The following is a 12,643-nucleotide window of genomic DNA, read 5'->3' as shown; positions in this document are numbered from 1 at the left end:
ACATAGAACAGAGGTTGGACACTGAGGTGCAGAAGGGTAGATACAGAGAACAGAGATTGGAGACATGTGTTCAGACTGACTGTTACAGAAAGCAGAGGTTGGAGACTGGGATGTAGAAGGACCGTTACAATGAGCTGAGGTTGAAAACTGTGGTACAGAAGAACTGTTACAGAGAGCAGATTTCAGAGTCTTGAGAGCAGAGGACTGTTGAAGAGGACAGAGGTTGTAGACTGTGGTAGAGAAGGAATGTTACAGAGAGCAGAATTTTGAAACTGAAATGCAGAAGGATCTTACAGAGTGCAGACGTTGGAGACTGGGGTCCAGAAGGATCGTTAAAGAGAGCAGAGTTTGGAGACTGGGGTTCAGAAGGACTGTTGCAAAGAGCAGATGTTGGAGAGGGGGTGAAGAAGAACTGTTTCCGAGAGCAGATTTTAGAAACTGGGGTGCAAAGGACTGTTACACAGAGAAGAACTTGGATAGTGAGGTGCAGAAGGACTGTTACAGAGAGCAGAAGTTGAATACGTGGGGCAGAAGTACACTTACAGAGAGCAGAGGTTAGAGACTGGGGTTCAGATGGATCTAACAAAGAGCAGAGTTTGGAGACTGTGTTTTTAAAGGACTGTTACAGAGTGCAGAGTTTAAAAACGGGGTTGCAGAAGTATCTTATAGGGAGCAGAGTTAGTAGATTGAGGTGCAGAAGGACTGTTACATTGAGCAGATCTCTGAGTCTGGGGAGTAAAAAACTTTTGCAGAGGACAGAGGTTGGAGACTGGGGTTGAGAAGGAATGTTACAGAGAGCAGAGTTTGGAAACTGGAGTGCAGAAGGATCTTAAAGAGAGAAGAAGTAGGAGACTGTGGTGCAGAAGGACTGTTGCAGAGAGAAGACGTTGGAGACAGGAGTCCAGAAGAATCGTTGCAAAGAGCAGAGTTTGGAGACTGGGCTTCAGAAGGACTGCTGCAGAGAACAGATGTTGGAGACTGGGGATCAGAAAAACTGTTGCAGATTGCAGATATTAGAGGCTGGGATGCAGTAGGACTTTTAAATAGAGCAGAGGTTGGAGACTGAGTTGCCGAAGGACTGTTACAGAGATCGAAGATAAAGACTGGGGTGCAGAAGGACTGTTCCAGAGACCAAAGGTTTAAGACTGGGGTTCAGATGGATCTTACAGAGAGCAGAGTTTGGAGACTGGGGTTCAAAAGGACTGTTGCAGAGAGCAGATGTTGGAGACTGGGGTGGAGAAGAATCGATGCAGAGAGAAGAGGTTAAAGACTGGAGTGCAGAAGGCCTTTTAAAGAGAGCAGAGGTTGTAGACTGTTGTGCAGAAGGACTGTTACAGAGTGCAGAGCTTAAAGACTGGGTTGCAGGAGGATCTTACAGAGAGCAGAGTTGGGAGACTGAGGAGCAGAAGGACTGTTACAGAGAGAAGAGGTAGAAGACTGGGGTGAAGAGGGTCGTTGCAGAGAGCAGATATTGGTAACTAGGGTGCAGAACGACTTTTGTAGAGAGCAGAGGTTGGAGACTTGGATGCAGAAGGACTGTTACAAGGAGCAGAGGTTGGATACATTGGTGCAGAAGGATCTTACAGAGAGCATAATTTGGAGACTGTGGTGCAGAAAAACTGTTGCAGAGATCAGAGGTTGGAGACTGGGGTGCACTAGAATCATTGCAGAGAGCAGACGTTGGAGACTGGAGTGCTAAAGGATCCTTGCAGAGAGCAGATTTTGGAGACTGGGGTGCAGAAGGCCTGCTACAGAGAGAAGACATTGGAGAGTGGCGTGCAAAAGGCCTGTTATAGAGAGGAAAGGGTGGTGACTGAGGTGCAGGTGGACTGTTACATAGAGCAATGTTTTGAAACTGGGGTGCAGAAGGATCGTGTAGAGAGCAGAGGTATCAGACTGATGTGTAGAAGGACTGTAACAGAAAGTAGAGGTTGGAAATAATTGGGGTGCAGAAGGACCATTACAGAGACCAGAGTTTGGAGACTGTGGTATAGAAAAACTGTTACAGAGAGCAGAGGTTGGAGACTGGGGTGCAGAAGGAATTTTACAGAGAGCACAGGTTGGAGACTGAGGTGCAGAAGAAGAGATACAGAGAGCAGAGGTTTGAGACTGAGGTTCAGAATGACTGATACAGAAAGCAGTATTTGGAGACTGGTGTGCAGAATGCCCGTTATGGAGAGCAGTGGTTGGAGACTGCTGTACAGAAGGACTGTTACAGAGAGCAGATTTTGGAGACTGGGAGCAGAAGGACTGTTGCAGAGGACAGAGTTTTGAGACTGGGGTGCTGCAGGAAACTTACACAAAGCAGAGGATAAAAACTAGGGAAGTGAATGAATGTTACTGAGAACAGAGTTTAGAATCTGGATTGCAGAAAGATCTTACAGAGACCAGAGTTTGGAGACTGTGATACAGAAGGACTGTTGCAGAGAGCAGTGATTGGAGACTGAGGTGCAGAAGTCCTGTTACATAGAGTAGAGGTTGGAGAATGAAGTGCAGACGGATCATTGAAAGGAGCAGAGCTTGAAGACAGGTGTGCAGAAGGATCTTACAGAGAGCAGAAGTTGAAGACTGAGGTGCAGAAGGCCTCTTGTAGAGATCAGAGGTTGGAGACTGGGGTGCATTAGGATCATTGCAGAGAGCAAAGGTTGGAGACTGGGGTGCAGAAGAAATGTTACAGACAGCAGAGTTTGGAGACTGGGGTGCAAAAAGACTGTTACAGAGTGCAGAGTTTAAAGACTGGGTGTCAGAAAAATCTTACGGATAGCAGAGTTGGGAGACTAAGGTTTAGAAGGACTGTTACAGAGAGCAGAGGTAGGAGACTGGGGTGCAGAAAGACTGTTGCAGAGAGTAGACGTTGGAGACTGACGTGCGGAAGTCCTGTTACAGAGAGCAGAGGTTGGAGACTCGGAAGCAGAATAACTATTACAGAGAGCAGAGGTTGGATACTGGGGTGCTTAAGGATCTTACAGAGAGCAGAATTTGGAGACTGAGGTGCAGAAGGACTGTTGCAGAGATCAGATGTAGGAGACTGGGTTGCAGTAGAATCATTGTAGAGAGCAGATTTTGGAGACTGGGGTGCACAAGGATTGTTGCAGAGAGCAGATTTTGGAGACTGGGGTGCAGAAGGCCTGCTACAGAGAGAAGAGTTTGGAGACTGAGGTGCAGATGGACTGTTACAGAGAGCAGAGTTTGGAGACTGAGGTGTAGAAAGACTGTTACAAAGACCAGAGTTTGGAGACTGAGGTGCAGAAGGACTGTTACAGAAAGCAGAGGTTGGAAATTGGGGTGCAGAAGGACACTTACTGAGACCAGAGTTTTTTTTTTTTTTTTAATTTTATTTTTTTATTGTTGGTCGTTCAAAACCTTACACAGTTCTTAATACATCATATTTCACAGTTTGATTCAAGCGGGTTATGAACTCCCAAATTTACCCCGTATACAGATTGCTGTATCACATCAGTTACCCTTCCATTGATTGACATATTGCCTTTCTAGTGTCTGATGTATTCTGCTGTCAGTCCTATTTTCTACTATCCCCCCTCCCCTCCCCTCCCCTCCCCTTTTCTCTCTAAACCCTTCTACTGTAAATCATTTCTTCCATTTGTATTATCTTGTCTTACCCCTCCATTACATATTTCTTGATATATCATATTTCACATTTTGATTCAAGTGGGTTATGCACTCCCATATTGCCCCTTATACAGATTGCAGATTCACATCAGTTTCACTTCCATTGCTTTACATATTGCCATCCTAGTGGCTGTTGTATTCTGCTGCCTTTCCTATCCTCTACTATCCCCCCTCCCCTCCCCTCCCCTCCCCTCTTCTCTCTCTACCCCCACTACTGCAATTCATTCCTCCCCCTTGTATTATTTTTCCCTTTCCCCTCACTTCCTCTTGTATGTAATTTTGTATAAACCTGAGGGTCTCGTTCCATTTCCATGCTATTTCCCTTCTCTCTCCCTTTCCCTCCCACCTCTCAACCCTGTTTAATGATGGTCTTCTTCTTGTGCTCTTCTTCCCTAGTCTGTTCTTAATTACTCTCCTTATATCAAAGAAGACATTTGGCATCTGTTTTTTAGGGCTTGGCTAGCTTCGCTTAGCATAATCTGCTCTAATGCCATCCATTTCCCTCCAAATTCTATGATTTTGTCATTTCTTAATGCAGAGTAATAATCCATTGTGTATAAATGCCACATTTTTTTTATCCATTCGTCTATTGAAGGGCATCTAGGTTGGTTCCACAGTCTTCCTATTGTGAATTGTGCTGCTATGAACATCGATGTGGCAGTATCCCTCCTTTAAGGTCTTCATAGAATAGTCTGAGAAGGGCAATAGCTGGGTCAAACGGTGGTTCCATTCCCAACTTTCCAAGGAATCTCCATACTGCTTTCCAAACTGGCCGAACAAATTTGCAGTCCCACCAGCAATGTACAAGTGTACCCTTTTCCCCACATCCTCACCAGCACTTGTTGTTTGACTTCATAGTGGCTGCCAATCTTACTGGAGTGAGATGGTATCTTAGGGTGGTTTTGATTTGCATTTCTCTGACTGCTAGAGATGGTGAGCATTTTTTCATGTACTTGTTGATTGATTGTATGTCCTCCTCTGAGAAGTGTCTGTTCAAGTCCTTGGCCCATTTGTTGATGGGATTATTTGTTATCTTATTGTCTAATTTTCTGAGTTCTTTATATACTCTGGATATTAGGGCTCTATCTGAAGTGTGAGGAGTAAAGATTTGTTCCCATGATGTAGGCTCCCTATTTACCTCTCTTATTGTTTCTTTTGCTGAGAAAAAACTTTTTAGTTTGAGTAAGTCCCATTTGTTGATTCTAGATGTTAACTCTTGTGCTATGGGTGTCCTATTGAGGAATTTGGAGCCCGACCCCACAGAATGTAGGTCGTAGCCAACTTTCTCTTCTATCAGATGCCGTGTCTCTGATTTGATATCAAGCTCCTTGATCCATTTTGAGTTAACTTTTGTGCATGGCGAGAGAAAGGGATTCAATTTCATTTTGTTGCATATGGATTTCCAATTATCCCAGCACCATTTGTTGAAGATGCTATCCTTCCTCCATTGCATGCTTTTAGCCCCTTTATCAAATATAAGAAAGTTCTAGTTTTGTGGGTTGGTTTCTGTGTCCTCTATTCTGTACCATTGGTCCACCCACCTGTTTTGGTACCAGTACCATGCTGTTTTTGTTACTATTGCTCTGTAGTATAGTTTGAAATCTGGAATCGCTATACCACCTGATTCACATTTCCTGCTTAGTATTGTTTTTGCAATTCTGGGTCTTTTATTCTTCCATATGAATTTCATGATTGCTTTCTCCATTTCTACAAGAAATGCCGTTGGGATTTTGATTGGCATTGCATTAAACCTATAGAGAACTTTTGGTAATATCGCCATTTTGATGATGTTAGTTCTGCCTATCCATGAACAGGGTATATTTTTCCATCTTCTAAGGTCTTCTTCAATTTCTCTCTTTAGGGTTCTGTAGTTTTCATTGTATAAGTCTTTCACCTCTTTTGTTAGGTTGATTCCCAAGTATTTTATTCTTTTTGAGGATATTGTGAACGGGGTGGTTGTCCTCGTGTCCATTTCAGAGGATTTGTCGCTGATATACAGGAATGCCTTTGATTTATGCGTGTTGATTTTATAACCTGCCACTTTGCTGAATTCATTTATTAGCTCTAACAGTTTCTTTGTAGACCATATTGGGTCTGCTAGGTATAGAATCATTTCATCTGCAAATAGTGATAACTTAAGTTCTTCTTTTCCTATTTTTATGCCTTTAATTTCTTTCGTCTGTCTAATTGCTCTGGCCAGTGTTTCGAGAAGTATGTTGAACAGGAGTGGTGAGAGAGGGCATCCCTGTCTTGTTCCAGATTTTAGAGGGAATGCCTTCAATTTTTCTCCATTCAGAATGATGCTAGCCTGAGGCTTAGCATAAATTGCTTTTACAATGTTGAGGTATGTTCCTGTTATCCCTAGTTTTTCGAGAGTTTTGAACATAAACGGATGCTGTACTTTGTCGAATGCTTTTTCTGCATCTATCGAGATGATCATATGGTTCTTATTTTTAAGTCTATTGATGTGGTGAATAACATTTATTGATTTCCGTATATTGAACCACCCTTGCATACCAGGGATGAATCCTACTTGATCATGGTGCACAATTTTTTTGATATGTTTTTGTATCCGATTTGCCAGAATTTTATTGAGGATTTTTGCATCTAGGTTCATTAGAGATATTGGTCTGTAGTTTTCTTTCTTTGAAGTGTCTTTGTCTGGTTTCGGAATCAGGGTGATGTTGGCCTCGTAGAATGAATTTGGAAGTTCTCCCTCTTTTTCTATTTCCTGAAATAGCTTGAAAAGTATTGGTATTAGTTCCTCTTTAAAGGTTTTGTAAAAATCTGCTGTAAACCCATCAGGTCCTGGGCTTTTCTTAGATGGTAATCTTTTGATGGTTTCTTCTATTTCCTCAATTGATATTGGTCTGTTTAGGTTGTCTATATCCTCCTGACTCAATCTGGGCAGATTATATGACTTAAGAAATTTATCGATGCCTTCACTATCTTCTATTTTATTGGAGTATAAGGATTCAAAATAATTTCTGATTATCTTCTGTATTTCTGAAGTGTCTGTCGTGATCTTGCCTTTTTCATTCCTTATGCTAGTAATTTGAGTTCTCTCTCTTCTTCTCTTCGCTAGCATGGCTAAGGGTCTGTCAATTTTATTTATCTTTTCGAAGAACCAACTTTTCGTTTTGTCAATTTTTTCAATTGTTTCTTTTGTTTCGATTTCATTAATTTCAGCTCTGATTTTAATTATTTCTTGCCTTCTACTTCTTTTGCTGTTGTTTTGCTCTTCTTTTTCTAGAATTTTGAGATGAAGTATGAGATCATTTATTTGTTGGTTTTTTCTTTTTTTAAGGAATGAACTCCAAGCAATGAATTTTCCTCTTTGAACTGCTTTCAATGTGTCCCATAGATTCCGATATGTTGTGTCTGTGTTTTCATTAAACTCTAAGAATTTTTTAATTTCCTCCTTGATGTCTTCTAAAACCCATTGATCATTCAGTAAACTATTGTTCATTCTCCAAGTGATGCATGATTTTTCCTTGCTTCTTTTATGGTTGATTTTTAGTTTCATTCCATTATGATCAGATAAGATGCATGGTATTATCTCCGCTCCTTTATATTGTCTAAGAGTTGCCCTGTGACATAATATATGATCTATTTTTGAGAAGGATCCATGTGCTGCTGAGAAAAAAGTGTAGCTGCTTGATGTTGGGTGGTATATTCTATATATGTCAATTAAGTCTAGGTTGTTAATTGTGTTATTGAGTTCTATAGTTTCCTTATTCAACTTTTGTTTGGAAGATCTGTCCAGTGGTGAGAGAGGTGTGTTGAAGTCTCCCATGATTATTGTATGGTGGTCTATTAGACTCTTGAACATGAGAAGAGTTTGCTTGATGAACACAGCAGCACCGTTGTTTGGGGCATATATATTTATGATTGTTATGTCTTGTTGGTGTATGGTTCCCTTGAGCAGTATGTAGTGTCCTTCTTTATCCCTTTTGATTAACTTTGGTTTGAAATCTATTTTATTTGATATGAGTATGGACACTCCTGCTTGCTTCCGCAGTCCATATTAGTGATATGATTTTTCCCAACCTTTCACCTTCAGTCTATGTATATCCTTTCCTATCAAATGCGTCTCCTGTAGGCAGCATATTGTTGGATCTTGTTTTGTGATCCATTCAACTAGCCTGTGTCTCTTAATTGGTGAGTTTAAGCCATTAACATTTAGGGTTATTATTGAGATATGATTTGTTCTTCCAGCCATATTTGTTTATTAATGCTGTTAAACCTGATTTGTTTTTCTCTTTGATTTTTCCCCCCCTTTACTGTCCTACCTCCCACTGTTGGTTTTCATTGTTGTTTTCCATTTCCTCTTCCTGTAGTGTTTTGCCAAGGATTTTTTGAAGAGATGGTTTTCTAGCTGCAAATTCTTTTAACTTTTGTTTATCATGGAATGTTTTAATTTCATCTTCCATCCTAAAGCTTAATTTCGCCGGATACACGATTCTTGGTTGGAACCCATTTTCTTTTAGCGTTTGAAATATGTTATTCCAGGATCTTCTAGCTTTTAGAGTCTGTGTTGAGAGATCAGCTGTTATCCTGATTGGTTTACCCCTAAATGTAATCTGCTTCCTTTCTCTTGTAGCTTTTAAAATTCTCTCCTTATTCTGTATGTTGGACATCTTCATTATAATGTGTCTAGGTGTGGATCTCTTATGATTTTGCACATTCAGCGTCCTATAGGCTTCTAGGATTTGGGGTTCTGTCTCATTCTTCAAGTCTGGGAAGTTTTCTCGTATTATTTCACTGAATAAGTTGTCTATTCCTTTGGTTTGGAGCTCTGTGCCTTCCTGTATCCCAATGACTCTTAAGTTTGGTCTTTTGATATTATCCCATATTTCTTGGATGTTCTGCTCATGGTTTCTTAGAAGACTTGCTGAGCTGTCTATGCTCTTTTCAAGTTGAAATACTCTGTCTTCATTGTCTGATGTTCTATCTTCTAAGTGATCCACTCTGCTGGTAGTTTTCTCAATTGAGTTTTTAAGTTGGTTTATTGCTTCCTGCATTTCTAGGATTTGTATTTGTTTGTTTTTTATTTCCTCTATCTCCCTGTGAAATTGATCTTTTACTTCCTGGATTTGTTTATGAAGTTCCTTGTCAATGTGATCTTTCATTGTCTGATTTTGCTGTCTCATGTCTTCCTTGAGACTCCAGATCATCTGAAGCATGTATATCCTGACCTCTCTGTCTGACATTCCATCTGTTGCAGCTATTACCTCTTCTAGAGTTGAGTTGACCTGCATTGCCTGTGGTCCTTTCTTTCCTTGTCTTTTCATACTGCTGGCGTTTCTTTCTGCTTGGTGAAGCTGTTGCGTTTTTGAGATTTTCCCTCTATTTATTTATATTGCTCTTGTATAGTTGAAAAGTCTCCCTTGCAGGACAGATGGTGGCTGTGATCCTCCACTAATTGGTGCGATCTGTCTACCACGCTGGCGGGCCCTAGGTCTGCTCTGCTGGCCGGTCGAAGGTCCGCCTACCCAGCAGGCGCGAGGGGCACCTCTGTCTCTCCGTAGGTTGCTGGGCCTAACCTCCCGATGGGTCCCCTGTATGCCTACCTTGCAGGCACTGGGGGTGGCGCTGGCTCCGGCCCGCAACAAGCCGCTGGGCCTGATCTGCCGCTGGTCGCAGTCCCGCCTACCTTGCAGGCACTGGGGGAGGGGACGGGCCTGCCCCACAGAAGGCTGCTGGTGGGTCGCAGGACCCCGTTCCTTGCAGGTGCGTGTGTCAGCTCTGTCTGTCCGCAGATTGCTGGGCCTGGCCTGCCCGTAGGTCGCCGGTTCTCCTACCTTGCAGGCACTGGGGGTGGAGCCGGCTCTGGCCCCAACCAGCCGCTGGGCCTGCTCTGCAGGTGGTCACAGTCCCTCCTACCTTGCAGGCACTGGGGGAGGGGACGGGCCTGCCCCACAGAAGGCCGCTGGTGGGTCGCAGGACCCTGTTCCCTGCAGTCGCGTGTGTCAGCTCTGTCTCTTCGCAGATTGCTGGGCCTGACCTGCCTGTGGGTCGCCGGTTCTCCTACTTTGCAGGCACTGGGGGTGGGGCCGGCTCCGGCCCGCAACCAGCCGCTGGGCCTGATCTGCCTCTGGTCGCAGTCCCGCCTACCTTGCAGACACTGGGGGAGGGGACTGTCCTGCCCCTCAGCAGGCCACTAAGCCTGATCTGCTAGAGGTGACAGTCCCGCCTACCTTGCAGGCTCTGGGGGAGGGGACGGTCCTGCCCCACAGAAGGCCGCTGGTGGGTCGCAGGACCCCGTTCCTTGCAGGCGCGTGTGTCAGCTCTGTCTGTCAGCAGATTGCTGGGCCTGGCCTGCCCGTAGGTCGCCGGTTCTCCTACCTTGCAGGCACTGGGGGTGGAGCCGGCTCTGGCCCCAACCAGCCGCTGGGCCTGCTCTGCCGGTGGTCACAGTCCCTCCTACCTTGCAGGCACTGGGGGAGAGGACGGGCCTGCCCCACAGAAGGCCGCTGGTGGGTCGCAGGACCCTGTTCCCTGCAGGCGCGTGTGTCAGCTCTGTCTCTTCGCAGATTGCTGGGCCTGACCTGCCTGTGGGTCGCAGGTTCTCCTACTTTGCAGGCACTGGGGGTGGGGCCTGCTCCAGCAACCAGCTGCTTGGCCTGATCTGCCACTGGTCGCAGTCCCGCCTACCTTGCAGGCACTGGGGGAGGGGACTGTCCTGCCCCTCAGCAGGCCACTAAGCCTGATCTGCTAGAGGTGACAGTCCCGCCTACCTTGCAGGCTCTGGGGGAGGGGACGGGCCTGCCCCACAGAAGGCCGCTGGTGGGTCGCAGGACCCTGTTCCTTGCAGGCGCGTGTGTCAGCTTTGTCTGTCCGCAGATTGCTGGGCCTGGCCTGCCCGTAGGTCGCTGGTTCTCCTACCTTGCAGGCACTGGGGGTGGGGCCGGCTCTGGCCCCAACCAGCCGCTGGGCCTGCTCTGCCGGTGGTCACAGTCCCTCCTACCTTGCAGGCACTGGGGGAGGGGACGGGCCTGCCCCACAGAAGGCCACTGGTGGGTCGCAGGACCCTGTTCCCTGCAGGCGCGTGTGTCAGCTCTGTCTCTTCGCAGATTGCTGGGCCTGACCTGCCTGTGGGTCGCAGGTTCTCCTACTTTGCAGGCACTGGGGGTGGGGCCGGCTCCAGCAACCAGCTGCTGGGCCTGATCTGCCGCTGGTCGCAGTCGAGACCAGAGTTTTGAAACTGCGGTATAGAAAAACCGTTACTGAGAGCATAGGTTGGAGACTGAGGTGCAGAAAGATAGATACAGAGAGCAGAGGTTTGAGACTTAGGTTCAGAAGGACTAATACAGAAAGCAGAGTTTGAAGAACTCTGAACGCCCATTACGCTGAGCAGATGTTGGAGACTGGGGAGCAGAAAGACTGTTGAAGAGGACAGAGGTTGTAAAGGTAAAATTTCTAAGCTGACTCTAAGCTGCAAGAGTCTGAGTTAAAGTGTAAAAGACTGGGGATTGTAAGGTTTCTAAATTGAAAGTCTTGGGCTAAAAATAATAATAATAGGCTAGGTATTGTTAAAATTCCTCTGCTACCCCCAGAACCTGTAATCTCTGTAGCTGTTAGAACAATACCTGAACTGCCCAGTAAATATTTCCATTGATTCCCTGGTTGTTTATTAGCTAAGGGCTCCAAATAGCTCAGACGTAAGCATCCAGGCCACAAAACCAATCAGTTTAAATGTGTACCCCACTCAGGGGTGACCAATCACCTCTGCCCAGACTGTTCCCGCCAATAGATGTACTAATCATGGCTCAGGGTTGTTGTTCAATTTTCCCGTGACTCAAGATGATTTGTTCTGATGTATGCAAAGCCCCCCACCCTCTCCAAAAAGTGTACTTAAGCTCTGCTTGACCTCTGCTCTGGGCTCTGGGCTGCTCTCCCTTCCTGAGTGAGCCTTGAGCCCCAGCATGCTGGTTCAATAAAACTCCCCCCTGCAATTGCATGAAGCTGGTCTCTTGTGTGGTCTCTCCCTCCGACGCTCCGCCAGACCCTTACAAGGTTAGAGACTGGGGTGCCGCAGGACACTTGCAGAAAGCAGAGGTTAAAGACTGAATTGGAGAAGCAATGTTACAGAGAGCAGAGTTTATAGACTGTGGTGCAGAAGGACTGTTACAGTGAGGAGAGGTTAAAGAGTTGGGTCCAGTAGGATCGTAGTAGAGAGCAGCGTTTTGAGACTGGGGTGCAGAAGGACTGTTGCAGAGAGCAGAGGTTGGAGACTGGAGTTCAGAAAGACTGTTGCAGAAAGCAGAGGTTGGAGACTGAGGTGCAGAAAGACTGTTACAGAGAGCAGAGTTTGAAGACTGGGGTGCTGAAGAACTGGTAAAGAGAGCAGACGTTGGAGACTGTGGTGCAGCAGGACTGTTGCAGAGAGCAGACGTTGGAGACTGGGGTTCAGATGGATCTTACAGAGAGCAGAATTTGGAGTCTGAGGTGCAGAAGGACTGTTGCAGAGATCAGAGGTTGGAGACTGGGGTGCAGATAAATCGTTGGAGAAAGCAGATTTTTAAGACTGGGGTGCGGAAGGCCTGCTACAGAGAAAAGAGTTTTGGGATTGAGGTGCAGAAAGACTGTTACAGAAAGCAGAGGTTGGAAATTGGGGTGCAGAAGAACCGTTAAAGAGATCAGAGATTGGAGACTGCTATATAGAAAAACTGTTACAGAGAGCAGAGGTTTGAGCATGGGGTGCAGAAGGTTACAGAGAGCAGAGGTTGGATACTGGGGTACTTAAGGATTTTACAGAGAGCAGTTCTTGGAGACTTTGGTGCAGAAGGACTGTTGCAGAGAGCAGATGTTGGAGACTGGGGTGAAGAAGAATCGTTGTAGAGAGCAGAGGTTTGAGACTGGGGTTCAGAAGGACTGTTACAGAGAACAGAGGTTGGAGACTGGGGTGCAGAATGCCTTTTAGAGAGAGAAAGGTTTGGAGAAAGGGTGCAGAAGGACTGTTACAGAGTGAAGAGTTTGCAGACTGGGTTGCAGAAAGATCGTACACAGA

The sequence above is a fragment of the Ictidomys tridecemlineatus genome, unplaced genomic scaffold (assembly GCF_052094955.1).
Source record: "Ictidomys tridecemlineatus isolate mIctTri1 unplaced genomic scaffold, mIctTri1.hap1 Scaffold_327, whole genome shotgun sequence".
Taxonomy (NCBI): domain Eukaryota; kingdom Metazoa; phylum Chordata; class Mammalia; order Rodentia; family Sciuridae; genus Ictidomys; species Ictidomys tridecemlineatus.
The sequence above is the reverse complement of the archived record's forward strand: the minus strand, read 5'-3'. Positions refer to the sequence as shown.